Below are 14,641 nucleotides of genomic sequence, written 5' to 3' on the forward strand. Positions count from 1 at the left end.
TGTCCCCACAAGGAACGGAAACCTTGACAATTGATGCCCCCACTTTGGCGGGGACAGAGAAAGGTACCGGGACCCCTGTGGGGTATACAGAAAAGGGACCAATTTCTTCCTCACGTCCTCACCCTGTTGTCTGGTCCCCTAGGCCTGTTGGCGTGTTTGACTGTTGTTCCTGCCCACCTCCGGCAGAGCCTCCGGAGGCACTGCATGTGTCCTGCCTGACTATGGTCAGGGGGAGGTGGGGACACACCCCTGTACTGTCCCAAGGGGCGCACACCCCCCCTGCCCAAACTCAACTTCCTGCTCTTCCTTTTCGAGGGCCCTGGTGGGCTGGGACCACTTCCCACTCCTTTGCAGCCGGCGGTATCCCCAGTGCAGTCATCGTTTCTGGGGGGAGTGTGCGCTTCTTGTGGGAAACCCCGGGGGTGAGCACAAGCCCTGTGGTCGGGGGCCCTCACCTCCCCGGATGAACCCAGTACCTCTTGTCTGCCTTCTGTGTGGTGGATTGGTTCCCTCTCCTCCGGAGCCACGTCACCTCAAATATTGGGCAAGATCTCTCTCCCGGGGCCTCCCTCCACCTGTCAGGTTAATGTAACCTCATCAGCTGGATGCCACTGCTGGTATGGGTGACCTCACTGTGTTCCAGTCTCACTTTTCCTGCTCTTGGTCACTTAGGGGCTGCCAACCCACACACCCCCTCGTGGTTGGGCATCAATGTCAGTCCACCCCGGGTGGTGTCCTCCTCACGTTTGTTCCACAGCTTGGGGCCTATGGGGCCTGTGCTCCTGTGCGTCTTGGGTTGTTCCTAGTGGACCCACATGTCAGAGACCCTTCCTGTGCCCCATCGTAGTGGGGCCCTGAGTGACCTCACTGCCCCCAAGGTGTCTCCCTCCTTTCCTGCTTTAGGCTCCACTCTTCATTCTCCACATCACAAGGTGGATGCTCTTGGGGCCCCGGTGGTCCAACTGTGGTTTGAGGGCTACTCGTGGCGTGCAGATGCACTTGTAGGATTCTGTGCCAGTTATATGGGCCCACGGCCCAGCTTCTCCTCTCTTGTGTCACTGGCACTTGGTTGCGCGGGTGAGCGTTTTTATTTTTTTTATCCCCCTTTTTTAAAATTCCTTTTTACTAGGGTCTGTGGCACCGCACACTGTGTGGTAAAGTAGTGTTCTCTGGGCTCCAAGGGAGGCGGTACCACCCCTGAGCTAATGCCCTCCATTTGCTTTTAGAGTGTTTAAAGGTATTTAGGGTTTTAATCATTGTCCAGCCTCCCGGGGCGTCTGCCCGCAGCAGGCACTTACTTCCACCATGCTCGCCTCCTTTCCTGAGCTGTGCGATGGCAGCCTCTCTGTTCCCTCCTACCAGAGGTGCATTGGGGGCAGCAGCGCCCTTCCTCTCAGCCTGTTGCCATGCATCTCAGCTCCATCCACCATCAGGGGGGCCCAGAGGCACCAATAGAAAAGTCCCTTCCCGGGCCGGACCAGGCAATTTCCGTCACCCTGGGAGTGCACTGTATATATGCAGCGAGGAGTGGTCCCCATGGGACCGGGTTGACCTCGGGCTTCTAGTGTTCCCCAGTGTCCCGTTACTGTTCCAGTGCTGCAGCTCCAGTGACGAGTCCGGTGCCCTTCCCCCTATGTGCACGGGAACCTATACTTTCGCTTTCAGCACCCCGTGCTGAGGCCGATTTCCACTTAATGCAGCTCCGATTTTCTCCGCGCTTGGACCTGTGGGGTGCAGGCAGAGTACCCACACTGCCCCATCCGGTCTGCTGGTGGGCTGCGGGTCTCAAATCAGGGCTCAGACCACTTTTCTGGACCCTGGAGCCGGAGGATCATGGAGAGACTCTCTCCATCCACGCGCCCACTGGTGGCCTGCCCGATACTGCCTAATTTTATGTGTATACCCTGCTAATGTCCTACATAGGTGTAAAAGGGGTGTGTCCCCATGAAGACAGGTCGATCTAGAATGCCAATACTTACCTGGTTCTTTAATCACTACCAAAACAAACATCTTTTTGAACAAGCACTATCAATCACTGCCCTCTCACCCCGAAAACAACTGACCTATTGTTTTATTATTGCCGTTGCACATACCTTTATTTAATTTTACTTATTTTTTCACCATGTTTATCCTTCTCTGATTGATGTCAATCACTTGATCTTAAGGCCTGATAATTAATGAATTGTATTACTATTGTTTTATATTTCGTTTTATATTTCTCAGTTCATACACAATACAAGTTTTACACTCACATATTTTATAACCCCAAACAAAGTGCACTTTTTCTTTTCTCTGTGATCACCTTCTTTTACTTTGCCTTAGTAAATGTATCTCATCTCACTATTTACCCTATTTTGGAGTGTAATAAGCATTCTTCTTAATTGGCACTTGCCTCTGGAATCCCTACCATATACTCTGTTTAGAATTTAATGCATATTCGTTGGTCCCCTCAGAACATGGAATCAAGGTATCTATCTCTTTAAACGCACATCCCGTTACCATATATTTACACTTATACTGTAGACCCGCCCTTTATTTGCCACCTTCAATGGTCTACTAACATCCGTGGGTCAGCTCAAGTCGTTCGGCATCGACTCTTCCCCAATTGACCAGTTCACCTTCAGTCTCCGGGACACCTGCGGGGACCAGGCATAAATTTCTTCAAAGAGGCAAATGCAGAGCGATTATTTTCACATGTGTGTATTGCGCGCTGCTCTCCACAGCTAGCTCCAGGATCTTCTGGCTAAAGGGCAGAAGTTGTCAATCATCCGAGAGTCTAGATCTGGGCCCAGGTCGAATGGATCAGAACCATCTGCACTGATACCAAAATGTGCACTATTACCTGGAAAATATCTTATGTGCAGACAGGAATTACCAGAATAAATGAACTCAGACACAAATACAAGACAGACACAAAGAATATTGAAAAGTACTACTATTGTCAGCTCAAAATAAGTATGGCAATCTGGTGAACATCAAGTCATAGTCCACGCATTCACACTCAATTCTGATTACACAAAAGCTTTATACTCCAATGTACGTCTGCTAGAACTTCATCCTATGTGGCAAACATTGAAACCTTTTGTGGGGAGGGATTGGTTAGGGAACATATATACTTATAGTATTTGTAAGTGTTAATAACATCATTAGCTGCCTCCTATCTAGTAGGCATGCCTCAAACTACCCTTAAAACCTTCTTTAGCCAGAAAATCTTCTTCTCCTTCTATAATACTGATTATAGAAAAATACTAACAACAAACTGGCTTTTGCAACACTGTATAGCTTGCTGCTCCATAACCACTCTTGATTGGTTGGCATAGTTTCACATCCTTAAACATTCGGCTAGCTAGCAGCACATAATTAAAACAAAACCGAGGAGCATAGAGAACAACGTCAGTTCACTGGCCACTTTGCTCAATTAGCCTACCATCTCTCATCAGTTAGGCCACAAGCCCAGGCTTCTCCTTTATGGTTGACCTGCTGACTGTTTTCTTCTCTGGGACTTATAAGGGAGTCAGGGAACACCACTATCTTTGTCTGCGGCATAATGAATAGAACTTGTCTTCTGTTCCTGCACCACATTTTAGGTGACCAGAAATGTGTCAATTCCATCCTTTTATTAACTGCTATTTCATTTAATTGTGCTAGATGCTGTTACTCCTCTTTGCCTCTAGAGACTTGGTCGTTCCAGTTTACATATCCTTTTTGCATCATTAATCGTCCACTACTTGGCACTTGCAGATGTGTTTGCTTCTGCTTAATCTAAGAGAAATGTGCCCTTTCTTCATAGCTTATCCTGGTTAACTCCGTTTGTACTTTTCAATGATGACAAAGCTGTTTCTGCAGCATCTCCCAGGTCTTCAGCCTAGGTTTGTCTCCGAGGTAGTTTCAACATGATCAGATGTCCATCTTTTCATCATGACATCTCTATACATGTTATAGTTTCTATTGCATCAAGCTTCTACATATCTCATTTAGCTTGCTTTTCTGCATATGTACATTTGTTGAGCTTCAGCTCACTCATCATTTCAACGTGGACAATTTCTTCATCTCTCTTCACTCGATTACTTTTTTACTTCAATTGCACATTCATTCTTTAAGTATCTGCATATCGTTTCCATGGGTCCTTGTGTCTTCCATTTATAACATCACTTTTCAGCTGTCAGTGTGCACTTACAGCTCTTCTATGTCCTATGATGTATGTCGACATCCTTCTACCACTTCAGAACGAGAGGTTACATTCGATATGGTTGTCTGAATGCATAATGTCTTTGATATCTTCATTGCGATATTGGAATGATAGCTGGAATCAAACACACTGCTCTCTTGCTGTTCTTCCATTATGCAGAAGATGAGGGGGCGGGCACTAAAGATGACGTCACCTGCTCCTCTACAGGTTGATTGGTTTTGACTGTCCTTTTGTTCAAATACTTATACGTTTCACAGTACGGGCACTCCTTTTTGTCATGCTGTCCACAGGGAGACCCCATTTCATATGAATTCACTGTATGGCCCATCTTGGATGGAAAGCATTACCTATAAGCATGCACAAAGTGTTATGGTTCTATCACATGCAATGATGAGTTTGTCTTTCCATATGCTGGTATGATGGTGTGGTGTGATTTCATATACATACCCAGCAGCCATACCAGGCATTGTTGTCTCACATACATACCTAGCAGTCATACCAGGGATTGTTGTAGTCCATGCAGAATACATTGCAGGTTACTCTGGGCTAAGATCGTTGAGTCATGTGTGGAGCAAGGTATTCTGGCACACACATGTGTGAAGCACATGTATGAATCCCAGATGAATTGCACTTTGTATGTTGCATGCGTCTGTTGATGAAGGTATGCTCTAATGCCCTGGGTAGTACACCGGCGACATGTGTGCAATTCAGAGCTCCAACATAGTCCGCAATTGCATAGAACCAGCATTGAAAGGATTTAGGACAAAATGTTCTGAGGGAAAGGCTATGTGGTTGAGCATCCGTCTCATCATGGCCGATGTCACCTGTGAGAGGATGCGGGAGAAGCATTACTGGAAACTGCATGTGAAACAGAAATGGAGCACTGTGAAGGGATTCAACAGGGAAGGAATGAAAATGAGCCTGTCCCTTTATGGAGCACTCAATTTCTGCCAGGAAGCTGAAGATGGTGTGGCATTTCAAGGCATTGGCAGTAAGGATCTGCTGGTCTGTGAAGTTTAGGCTGGCCTGCAAATATCTTTGGATAGGACCTTATTTCTCTCCTGGTCCTCTTTCTGTCTTTTCTCTGCTGTGGTGTGGAGCAAGGCTACAGGCTGATGGGCTGAAAACGTGGTCCCTTGAATGTGTGGCTCTTTGTGAGGGATGCATGCCTTGTAAGGATGATTGGTGCCTGCTGTGTGCATGTCAAATGTAACTCTGCCAATTTGCACTTGCTCAGAGAAGGTGCATTTTATTTTTGTAAATGTTGGTTTAAAACTAGTACAATATTTCCCTAGGATACTTTCAAAGCTTAAATGTCATGCATAAACCTGCAACATGAAATCTGTTGTATAAGTACGCACAGTTTCTATGCCTTACGCGTGTGCTTGAAGTGTCTCTGGGAACTACAAGATAATATCAAGCCCGAAAAACCAATGGGCTACCTTATAAGTGTAAGGAGATGTGACTTCACTTAGGGCTGGGATTGCCCCCCAAAAATGTATGATTAATAAATGTGATCTTGTGATTGCAAATATACATCAGTTGTCCTTGTGATTCTTATGGTATGTGTAAACTTGCAGTGTGGATAATATGGGATTTCCCAGCTATGGTAGTGTGTACTTTCAAGGCTTAAACTGTTCAGACCTTGGATTTACGCTTCCATGTTATGCTCCAGAGACTCTAAAGATTAGCTCCTCTGTGATTCATTGTACAGCATTAGCGTGCTGTTGTTCATCACGTTACTTAAGAATGTATGTGTGGGGGATTCGAGCTTGTTTACAGAAGGAATACAAACTGTTGTTCTAAACATTTTGCACGGGAGATTAGAGTAGTTCACCCATTAAAATGCTGTTCCTAAGTACAATGTATAATATTTGCTTGGAAATGGCAACAAGGTTGACAGTTGTCAGGGTAACGTGCTCATGTGCAGTGAACCAAACAGCTGAGAATGAAGAAATGTGGGGCTGATGATACAGAGGAGGCGAAGAGGAGCAAATGAGAAGAATAAACAGTGAACCATGTGCAGTTGCAAAGGGTGAGGACTTTCTACCACAAGAGGTGGCTGTGGGGTCGTTAACTGTTAGAAGTATTGCATTCTGAATGCACAGTGGTTTGTTGAAAGGGGATAGGCGTGTGCTTGCTACGGGTTTAAGAATCAGGGGGAAGGAAATTGCACAAAAGGGCAATTACAGCTGGAGTTGCACTAAACGGAGCAGCCGGCTAACGTTGAACAGTTAATCATCTCCTGATTAATTGGAGCATGTATTTCAATGTGGGAAGTATTAACCCACTTTGCTATACTATGCAACCTCACTCTGCTATCTATGGTGTGAGAAACAGTAAAATGGTGGCAAAACCCTTGTGTGCACCAAAACCTCCAAAACCGTGTTTATCAACACACAAAAAGATGGCTGCACTACCTGCCACCATTGGTGCATGGGGGGTGGAACAGAGTACTCGCTGCAGAAAAAGTGAGTGCCAGTGGGCTCCATGACAAGTAAAAATAGAGTGCAGAAGGAGAAGCAGCGCTTTGCAAGTGAAACTCCAAAATTTGCTTGTAAATGACATTGGGCCTCTTGCGCGGTAGGAGCTATTAGCGCCATGGCTACCCCCTTACCACATTCCGGGTCCATGCTCCCAGAATAGGGATTTACCGGGTCATTCCGACCCTGGAGGACCCGGTAAGTCCCCATTCCGGTAACCATTCCTCATACCCATTTGAGCCCCCATAGGGCTCAATGGGAATGGGGATGGAGCTAATAACGGACCCGTTAATAGCGGGCCCGTTATTAGCTCCCTGGTCCCTTAGCGGCTCCCGCTAAGGGTGCCTGCTAAAACCAGGCGCCCATAGCGGGCCCCGCTAAGGGAACTCGTAGTAGGGTGGTAAGAGATTACCGGCACTGGTGCCCTTACTGGTGTCGGTAATCCCTTACCACCTACCGCGTAATGAGGCCCATTTACTTTGCTGCTGAAGCTTCAAAATGCCTGTACATAACAATTTCCAACACTCAAAATCGTGCTTGGTGCTAAAATTCATTTAATCTAATGAAGCACTGTGAAATTATAAGGTCCCGAATGGTTAAGAGCAAAACACCTTCTCAGCAAAACTGGATTGCCTGTGAATGACAACTCCTGCCATAAATCGTTGTGCAGCCACACTGGGCTACCTGTGAGTGACAACCCCTGTCAAATGGGCTCTCCTGATTACACTTTAAGGTTGTCTAAACTAAAAATCTGCCTGATTAGCAAATATAAAAGCACTGTTGTTGAAAGGAACACAGATCTCAGTTGTTTTGATCCCACAGGTTAAATCAAGAATGTAAATTATATATGTTATCTGATGCAACAAGTTTGTTTTATGCTGGATTTCAGGTCAAGAAATTAAGAATTATCCTAGGCTGGCTGGGCCTGCAAGGGGTTGACAAACAGGTTTCCACCCAAGGGGAGGGCTTTGCTTTCAGCAGATGCTCACTGATACATGATAATCGTGGGGTATGCCAGACTTGTGTTTACTGCCAAGCACTGAACAATGGCATATTCTCCAGGCCAGGAAATGGATGTGTGAAGAGGTCATAAACTAGGCTTGCAGAAGGAAATCCCAAAGGTGGGGGCTGCTCCTTGCCTCCAGAGACAGAAAAAAAGGCTTGCCATTTGCTGCTAAAGAATATGTAAAAACATTTTTAGAGATTTATATCGCTTTCAGAAGTGGTGAAAAATATAAAATGGGCATATTTGTTAATCTAATTTTTGGCCCTACATTTGGAAAAGTTGGTGGAACTGTATAGCATATTCTGAACAGGAATGGCAATATATGTGGTTTTATGGGAACTGTATTTATGCTAGAATTGTTAAACTTTGCACACACATTCCTATGTAAAACACGCATATTTTTGGACATTTTGAGACATTTTGTAAAATGTTTTCATGGTGAAATGGACAAAGTGCTGCAGAAAGGTGAAACAAAGTCTTACAGCTGTGGGATTTTTATGAACAGATACTCCATGAAATATGTAATCATTGTATGTGATTTTCGTAGAGGTTACAAATGTATAAATATGTATTTAGGATAAAATTTGATTTTGATACTAGAGGCTAGGGGAGGTTTCTAAGTATTGTTAAAATCCAACCATAAACCTGACTTCATCTGTCTTTGATCCAATCACCCGGATGCAAGGCTGAGATGAGGCTCAGATCCAATCCCATTTCACAGGGGCAGTGTTTAGTTAAGGCGGCCCATGCAACCATTTGATGATCTCAGTTGACAGGATAAATAGGGACATCTGACAACACATACACGCTCTCTCTTCTGATTCCAGCGAAGCACTTTGATCCAACATTCAACATCCAGCCTTCAACATACTTCTAGATCCAGATCCCAACCACCAGGCCAAGCAGTAGCTGAACCATTTTCAGCTAGGCCTCAATCCTCAACTAATCCTCACAACCCAGTGAAGCGCTGTGGTGGGGGAAGCATCCTGAAACTATCTGGCTTGCTACCATAAATGCTTGCCTGCTGAACCCACCATCCCGCTGATCTGAAATATCCAGAAACAAGAAGGGCAGATCTCGTGCAGTTCCGGCGACCGGCCTAGTTGATCCTGTCCTAGTTGATGTGATGTCCTTCCCTGATAGATCTGATCCAATTGACCAGAACTTTGACGGTCCAAAAATCTTAAATCCCATTGGATTGTGAATATTAACAGGACACTAGAGAACTATTGTATACCTTGCCTTATCTTGTTTCACCCTAATCTCTGAACTATCCTTACTTTCATAACCGGTAACAGTGTCAAAATCTTTAGTGCTATCCTATCCTGTCTATTGCTAAATCATCAGTTTCATAGTCATTTGTATTTGTGTAACTCTTATTCATAAATCCCACTTCGAGTGTTTGGACTGGTTCCGCCGGGGAAGGCGTGGAGGATCTGTTACTGAAGTCATGAATCAGTCTGAGAGCTTACTTCGTCCCAACCTGGTTGTCTAGTTTGAATGCTCTAGTCTTGAGTAAAAGCATAAGCCATATTTTCTGGTTTTAAACTGAAGTCCTTGTCCAAATTCACGTCTTTATTTTCAAAAAACACCTCTCACTAAAACCTCTATAACTCTCTCAGTTTTAAAGATGGAAATGAAATTGTAACTCTCACTGATACCTCACATCCTTAGAACAGTGTATTTGATACATTTTTCTTCAATATCGCACAGTAAAAGTTTGCCGCAAATTTGCAATTTCAGCCAAAGTACACGTGTCATTTTCCCATTTCAAAGTGCTTTTCCGTCCCATCATGATCTGAAGTGTATATTGTGGTTCATTTTATAGCCCATGCATGTTAGGGCCTGATTAGTGTTGCTTTCTTTAGAATGTGTCTCCATTTTAGCATTTTGACCATTTTTCAGTGTTTCACCAAGCCATTTTCACCTGTCATTTCAAAGTGTCATTTGCCAAAATAAGATTTTCTCTCTTGTGTGAGCGGGAGAATTTCCTATAACTCTAGACATTGTATTTCATTCCTGAAAACCTGCTGGTTACTCACATTGGTGTAGGATTGCTCATTTGTTTGTAAACAAAACTTTGCAGGGGGAACATTAACCTAAACACTATCTGTTTGCAAAACAAGACTCTTCTTTTTCCCTGTGTTTTATATTTTGTCGCCTTATAAGTGAATTCAATTGCTTCACTTATATTTCTGAATTGTATTGTCACCTTTTGGGTGATTGCTGCCCCATATGCATATTTATAGTAAGCCTATGTGTGATTTGAATATTAAAATAAATAAATACATATTTACCTTTACAGACTAGCCTGATTCCAGGTTCATTGTGACCTGGGGGTGTGATATGAGTGGTATATCATTCAGAATATTGAACTTACACACAAAAATAAATAAGGGTTTCAGTTGCGCACTACATGCTAGGCGAGACTTCGGTGTGTGCCTGATTGAAATCCCTTACAGCTGTGGGCTTGTCCGAGATTCTGAATTGAAATACCACCCTTGACAGTCTAACACAGCATACTAGCCTGCAAGGTTCAGACACCTTGTTAGGTTGGCATACTGTGCTACACTGTACAAGCACCCCTCAAAACAAATACTCCTAAGAATTGGGCCTTTTTGCAAAAGTAAATTAACCCTAAAATAAGCCATAAGGAAATTGATATTTCTGAGATGGTGACCCCAGTGGAAATTAATATTGCTAGGGAACACTTCCTGCACAAACTGTTTGCCAGGGAGTGAGTGGCCAGAACAGGATGAACAGATATGGCTGCAGGAAATAAAAGAACAAGTTATTGCAATAGACCTGAATAAATGGCAGGACAAGGGTCCATTACATCAAGCACTTAGCGAACTGTACATGGCCCCAAAAATAAAGGAGCGGCCTACCTGTAATTCCACATAGGAGTCATACAGGAAAAGCATGCAGACAACATAGATTTGGCAAAGACGCAGGCAGAAATACTGCTGACAATCCAGACTAATTTGGACTCCTTAGAGCAAAAGCTCCAGAAGAGCCAAGACTCAGAAATAGAGGCTAGGCAGTACATCACCAAACTAAAAAAGATCTGGCTCTCTTACAGCAAAATAATGCAGAGCAAGATACCCAGGTACAGACACTGCAAAAAGAATGTCAGGAAAGGGTTCACTCTTTACAACAAAGTTAACTGAAACTGGAGCAGCAATTAACTTTTAACAGAGCCTGTGCAGAGTAGGTAGTCACTCTACAAAACTGCCTAGAATCCTTGAAAGAGGAAAATAATAAATCAATTATTAAAGACATCCACTCTCAAGAGGAATTTGATGAGGAGTGCCAGAAATCTAGTGCATTTAAAGAGGGACGACATGGCTGCACAGAGGGGCACTCTAACTCAGGTGAGGGACGCCTTAGGCCAGGAAGTCAGCCAATTAAAAACTAAGTTGGAAGAAAGAAAGCAGGCTCTTCAGCAGTTTAGTGAAACTGAATATGAAAAGCTACTGAAAAGATACTAGAGCAAAATTGGCCCAGTATTCTCAATCGAGGCAGGAAGCACAGAGAGACAATGAGGCTCTCTGTGAAAAGAATGACAGACTCCACAAACAGATAGCCATGCAGGAGCAAATCATTCAGAACAGTAAGGCCTTAATAGAGAAAAAGAAGGGTCAGATTTACATGTAACCAGGGAATAGGGGCTGAAAGAGATGAGGTAAGAAGGGACAGAGAAACCCCTGAGCATAACCCTAGTACCCCTGTTATTAAGGACTTTAATCCCTTCAGTTCCAAGGACTCTGCCACCCTCATGTCCACTGTATCATATGAACCAAGGCCACAGGGATGGTAGACTTCAGCAGAATGGGAAGTATGGGACTGACAGATCAGCACCTCCCAGAAATGGACGGGTGGGCATCCCTGTACAGATTCCCAAGTGTTAGTGGTAGCCTCTCTGATTAGGAAGACTCCAGTGAGGGGAGAACCAGAGAATTGGATCCTCAAAAATATCGCCTACCAAGGGATCAGTCCGTCAAATTTGGTGGGGAACTCCATGAAACTAGACCCACCAAGAGTATCTTAAAAACCACTGCCCTACTTCCCAGGTAGGGCAGTGGAGGGGAAGGGGGGGGCTCAGCCAATACTAGGAGGAAGGGAGAATCAGAAGAAGAGTCTTTGGACTCTCCCTTGCTCCGAGGATTGGCTGAGTACCACAGGTCTCAAGAGACTAGGCCCCCACATTCTGCAAGCCATTCCCAGCTCACAGAATCAGGGAGAGCCTAGAGGATCAGATAGCCACCTCCTGTAGCAGTGCCTCTGAGTCAGAGGAAAAGTGGACAAGGGTGACCAAGACTAAAAAGGCCAACAAAATTAAGAGGGCCCTACTGAAAGATCCCCTGAAACAAATCAAGGCCATTTTGGAGCGTCATAACTCCCTATCATAAAAATGCCAAATATTCAGTTTGGGAGCACCTTGAGTTGTATGAGCAAATGTTGGATACTTTCCACCTGAAAGATAGCCAGAGTTCCATTCAATATTTCAAGTGGACATTTTCTCCTGAATACTCCAGCTTCTTTGGCTATAGGCCAGCCATCTTAAAGCATTTCTCCATACACAGGAACTCTCAAGAGGCCCGCAAAGCGGCCTACAATCTGCAACGTGGGGAAGACCAGGCCACACAAGAATTTGTACAAGAGTTAAAACGTGCCTTTGCACAGACAACCAGGAGGGTGCACACAGACAGTAGGGAGTTCATTAATACCTTCTTTCATGCACTCCCTAAATACATCATGACCCAGCTCGTGAGGGACTTTCATGAGAAGAGATCACTAGACTGTGTCATTGAACAGGTGAGTAACATTTATGATGTGCAGAAAAAAATGGTTGAGAACAAAAATACAAATAAAAACCCCAAACCAGCCAACACCTCTGCTCCTGCTAAGGTGGCAGAGGTGAAGGTTGTCCCCATTTTAGATCTGGAGTTGGGGGGCATAAAAATATAATATTCTTGCGCAAAATCCTCTTAACCAAAGACCCAGCAGGCCCTTAGGCCATTCCCAAACAGGTAGTCAGGGAGGTAACCCCACAAATGGGACCCCTAAATCCCCCGACTATATCAGCCCCTGTTACAAGGGTAAAAGACCCATCCTGGCCTATGTGTGGACTCCCCCAGCCCAAGGGGGTGGGGGTCCAACCAGGTAGCTGCCAACCCAGGAAACTTCCCTCCTAACTTTCCCCAGGAGGGCAGTAATCCCCCAAACGCTGGGTTGAGCTTCTTTCCCCAGTACCCACCAAACATCAACCCCCAAAACAACCCTTCTTTCTTTCCCCACTTTCCTGAGCCCAGACAGCCCAATCCGGAAGAGGGGAGGCCAAGGGTGGAGGGGTGCCCGAAATATCCCAACCAAGGGTATTATGGGAGAAGGGACAGTTACCCTTCCCGTGATCGACATAGGATGGACCAGAGAACCCCGTACCAGCCAGAGCGGGTGTCCCAACTGGAGCGCCAGGTCCAGAACTTGTCACAGGATCTGGGTTGCAAGTTGAGGGCTCAGCAGAACCCTCAGATGAACATGGCAACTCAGAACCCCTCAAATCAAGGGTCTGGTACTCCAGAGCAATGAAGGGGAGAGAACCCCGACAACCCACCGGTTCCCAGGGAGGAGGCACAGGGGGTATGGGGGTGTAAAGCATTAGAGGAAGTTTCCTTCCCCACTTTTGAAAAGCCCCTGGAAACCCTGGAACCGGAACCAAAATCTTCTGCCCCGAAAGTCTGCAAACTTAGGAGCGGAGGGCGGGTAGGGGAAATAAAGAGCCTAAAAAGACCCATTTTGTGGAGGAGGTTAGAATCTTCCAATTTGTAGGCGAGGGGTCCTCAGAGGATTCTGGGAAAAGGATCTTCTCCTTCAGGGATGGGGAAACAAATCCCAAAGAAAGGTGGAACAAGTTTTCTTAGATGTTCAAGATCTCTTTGCGGTGGACTCATATGACTGTTGTCGCACCGACATCCACACAACAACAATTCCCACGGACCCTGGCATGACTCCAGTGTTTGTGAAGCAATATCGCTTGTCTCTCGCATCCATGGAGTCCCTTAAAGAAATAATTAAGAACCTTGAATCCGTTGAGATAATTCGTCCAGTCCACAGCACCTTCAATAATCCGGTGCTGGGGATTTTGAAACCAAACAGCCAGTGGAGACTCTGTGCTGACCTAAGGGAGCTAAACAAACGGGCTCACACTTTCCGATGGCCTCTTCCCTACATTGACTAAGGGCTGGCCCAAATCCAGGGGTCAAAGGTATACACTGCCATTGACCTGACCAATAGGTACTGGACTGTAACTGTCAGTAGGGAGGACCAATACAAGCTGGCCTTTACCTTCGGTGGGAAGCAGCACACTTGGGCCCGGACTCCTTTTGGATACATCTACTCCAGCAATGAATTTATTATCTTTTTGCATAAGGCCATGCCGACTTGGGTTGAAGGGGTAACCTGTCCTATGTAGATGATGGTCTAATCAAAAGCTCAACTGTGGAGAAACACATAGCAGAGATCTGTTATGTTCTGAGACAGTTGAGGGCTGCCGGAGCAAAACTCTCTTTCCAAAAGGCACAGTGGTGCAGGACCCGTGTCAATTTCTTGGGGCATGAGATAACTCCTGACGGTATCTGTACCCAGGAAAAGAAAGTAGAAGCACTCCAGAAACTAAAAGACCCCACAACCCTGCGGGAGCTAAGGAGCCTCCACGGATTGACTAATTACAGTAGAAAGTTCATTGAGGATTACGCAGAGATCACAAGACCCCTGATCCTTCTGTTGAAGGGGGGGTCAAGTGGGAATGGAGCCCGGAACAAGCTGAGGCAGTGAAACAACAAAAAAAGAAGCCTCTCACAAGCACTGTGTCTAGCTTACCCTGTCAAAAACATTGAGTTCTTCTTGGAGACAGTGCTCTCGAATACATGCTTGACAGCAGTATTATATCAAAAGCATGAC

This window comes from Ambystoma mexicanum, chromosome 3q, assembly GCF_040938575.1.
Source record: "Ambystoma mexicanum isolate Mex_15411 chromosome 3q, UKY_AmexF1_1, whole genome shotgun sequence".
Lineage (NCBI taxonomy): Eukaryota > Metazoa > Chordata > Amphibia > Caudata > Ambystomatidae > Ambystoma > Ambystoma mexicanum.